This window comes from Prosopis cineraria, unplaced genomic scaffold (genome assembly GCF_029017545.1).
Source record: "Prosopis cineraria cultivar Desert tree isolate PC_DT_omini unplaced genomic scaffold, ASM2901754v1 PC10, whole genome shotgun sequence".
NCBI classification, from domain to species: domain Eukaryota; kingdom Viridiplantae; phylum Streptophyta; class Magnoliopsida; order Fabales; family Fabaceae; genus Prosopis; species Prosopis cineraria.
In genome coordinates, this window is record NW_026555341.1 from 34,890,501 (window position 1) to 34,894,810 (window position 4,310).

The window sequence follows — 4,310 nt, forward strand, 5'->3', positions numbered from 1 at the left end:
TATAAAGTTTAATCCCTTGACTTATACCCACATTTTAACTCCTCCTTGCTATTTGAGTTAGTCTCAAGTCTCAACTCTCATGTTTTGGCAAAAAAAAAAAAGTCTCAACTCTTACGTAAATGTATTTGAACATGTTTATTTTTAGTTAAAAGGAAACATGTTCATTTCTGAAAATCTTAAAGGTCACTATTGATATTGTAAAAGATGAATACTAAAAATATGAATGAAAAATTTTAATTCCAATTCAGGATCATAGTTTTTTTTCCTTAAATTTCATGATTTTAGTGTACTTAACTATGATTGATATTCTTAGAAGTCCGTAAATGTTAATTTCCAAACATATTAAGTATGTGGATAATAAGTAGTAAGTAGGTGGGAAGTGGGAACCCTTTTCATGAAATTAAAAAAATACATATAACGAAAAATGTTAAATTTATTGATACAATATAAATTATTTTTTTATATAGACAATCATCAAGTCTTTGACCAAGTGTTAAGAAAATGAATAAAAAAAATTTTTTCAAGAAAAATGAATAAAACATATAAAAAGGAGCTACCAAAAAAAAACATATAAAAAAGGATGAGTTGTATTATATGCTATCTATAAATTATATGTTTATTAGAGCTTTTGTATTTCACAAGGGTAATTCAACCTTTTTTTGAATAATACTCACGTCTTTTTCTGGTGAAAAATATTACCCTCTTTTTTAATGAATCTAATTTTCAACTTCAATAGTATAACACTGTGAGAGAAAAAGATGTGATATTGTAAAAGTAAATACAGAGTACAGGCACACACAGGGTGAGTGGCTAGATCTCGCGTAATTTGGTCAGAAAACATGAGGCAGACCTGCCCTATGTATTTATCTTTTTCTTGTGATAATATTATTGTGTTTTGTAGTAGAGAAAAACAATTACCCTTTTATAATATTTGAAAAAACATAGTTAGGGAGCTACAAACAGTGAAAGTGCTAATATGATTAAATATAATTTAATTATAACTGACTTTTTTTATTTTGAATTATCAATATAGTTTTCTGTTATACTTGAATCCGTCTTTTCACATTTAAAACTGATCTATTTGATTACATTATTAACAAATATAAATTAAATAAACTAAACCAGACACTCTTGCTCCAACTAGTATTCACCTTCTACATCAGATACTTCGTTTGCAATCCTTTTATTATTAATTAAATTATCTTTTACTCAAAAAAAAAAAAAAAAGAAGCCAGTATTCACATATCCCCATGAAGAAGGCAACATTGAAACACTGGACCATGAAAAAGACAATAGATAAAAGAATAATAACGATGCTCAGAATCCAAACCACGCATATTTGTGGTATGATGCAATAAGAGATTTTCCAAGTTGCCATATTATTGTTTTAGATAAGGGTGTTTAATTTGTACCTATTCTGATTGACTTGATATCATCCCAATTATATCAGAAAAGGACACAGGATTACCATCGGGATGTCTCATCCCGTCTCGAATATTATATATATTATTTTTATTTTAAAAATATACATTAAATGTATTAATTATATTAATATAATTTTTACTTATATTAATTATATTAATTAAAATTTTAATACTTGCAATTTTTATAAAAAATTAAAGTTTTTTATATGATAATTTTAATGATATAGAGGAAACAGGGTAATACTTTTTTATAATATATTAATTATATTGATACAATTTATTCTTATATCTATCTATTTAATAACTTTTATTTATATTATATTTCTTATTTTATTTTTAAAAGAGTAATTAGTTTAACACATTTCAACTAAAATAGAAGAATAATGATTTGATGTTATGCTTGACTTGCTTGTTATTGCCTGTTATATACTTGTGTTATTTTAATTTTAAATTTAATAAATTATATGATTTAAAATTTTAATGAATGTTATTATCTAGATCTTTCTTCGACATTGTCTAATTTATCGAGATGGCGGGATGTCCCAATCCTATCTTAATTTTTAACGGGACGGGATGACTTTCAAACAAGATAGAACGCGGGATAAAAATTCAGTCTCAATCTTTTATTTGGGAGGAGACACAAGACAAGGGTATTTCAATCCGTCCTATCCCGTAAACACATCTAGTTTTAGAACAACCCCGCATGTCATGCCAAAAAGCATAGCATATACTATTTTTGTCCACATTATAATATATATATATACACACACATATATAACTATTTCATCGGAATAACAAAAATTGCTTAAAAGCCTGTTTGATTTTCTATTTTCAAAAAAATTTTATTTTTGAAAATATGTTTTCCATGTGTTTTTCGAAAATAAAAAAATAAAAGTTGTTTTGAAAAACTAAAAAGTCATAACTTCTTTTATGTATTTTGTTATTCTTGTTCTGTTAAATTAGAGACAATGCAGAAACTATCAATTTTTCATTAACGACAATTATATTTATAAAATAAATAATTTTTTCCCTTCATTTCACCACTCTTAATATGTTTTAAAAATAATGATTTAAACAATTTTTTTTGTTTCCAAAGTTTGTTTTAAAAAATTACTCTACATAATTATTTTAGGAACATAAAAATGGAGAATAGAACCAAACAAGCTCTAAGTGATTAATTTTGTTTGAAAATAAAATAAAATTTTAATTTTATCCATATTTAAATTTAAATAAAATAGTTGTTTTCATATTTACACTACATTTTTAATTATAGTTAATGATTTTAAAAGGAGATAATATGACAAAAAACTTGGTCAATATTCTAACAAGTGACTTATAATGAGAATCACACATCTCTTATAAATCACATAGCCCTCTCATTACACTACTTTGATTGTATCTTCCCAACCACCTCTCTTGATTCCCAATTATTACAAAGGTTGAATACTTCCCAGCCATCCATGTGCCCACAAATTGCATATTAAATGTCTTTTTATTCTCACCCTCAATTCATAATATCATTGCAGCCACACATGAACAAGTCATTCATGATTCTAGACATTGACAGATTTAAAACTAACTTATTAACTTAATGTCACAATAATGTGGCTACATTTAGCAATCCATTTTGTCCAAATATGTTACTATTGTTTAACTATTGTACGTCAAATACAACTAATAAGAATGTTCAAGGATCAGGTTATCAGGTTTAACTTAGCCCTGGTTCAAAATAAACACAAAGCAATTATTGAGTTTGTCTTAGCTAGTTTAGTCATCAGTAGAGCTTTGTCTCTCTTGTGCATGGTTCTTTCATATTCAACTCAAATTAGTCGGAGTTCAATGTAATTTTCATATATTAAGTAGTATGATTAGAAGGAAAAAAAACGTGTGTTTATAATCGCAATCCTAGTATAAGACTTGTACTTTTAGATTATTAACCATTTGTTTCAGCACAAATTGAGCTCTATTTCTCCTTTTTTTTTACCTGAAACTATTTCTCTTTGGAATTAGTGAAATTTTTAACTCATGCATGATACATCTACATTAAATGTATTGCTACAATTTTTTAATTTATATCATGCATATTAAAACTGTTAAATTTCACATCTCAATTCATACAAGTCAAGTAAGATTCAGTAAAGCGATGCATGTACCTGAACATTCCATGATTGAATATGATACTTTGATTATCTCGAATATAGACAGATACATAATCTACTAGACCCCTGCAATTTTTCAATGAGTGTAGAGATAATGGAGATAATGAAAATTTGTATCATCTTGGTTATCGACTGATTGACTCATATAGGTTAGATCAGTAATCGCTTTAAGAATTATTAATTAATTATTTAATCTCTCATTATCCTTGACTCAGTTAGTTAAGAGATAAGAAATAACTGATGGTTACAAGATTGTAGGTTAGGTCTCTACCTATTGGGCTCATTTGTGTAGTCCACCTACCATGGTGCATAGAAAATTATAGACCAATTGTTTGGGCTTAATTAATTAATGTAAATTCATAATATTTATAAATATTCCAACAAAAACTTCAATTTTTGTTACCCTCACAACATGCATTCATGTATCATTTAATTTGATGATTTAGAATGCGCATGATTAATTTAGTGTGATAAAAGATCAAACTAAAGTAGTAAATACATTTTAGTTAATGTTAGAGTCGTTTTGGAATCCAAGTGCAAAGCGTTGTGTCACTTAGTGATTTTCAGGTGCTAGAGGACTTAGGTCCTTGATTTGAGTGGCCATCAAACAATTGTAGGTTTCCAAGATCAGTTACCATATATAATTTCTTTAGAGTGTCAAGGCAGATTGAGAAATCAAAGGTATGCTAAAGAACATACAAAGTTGGATCACATTACTAGGAAGTAA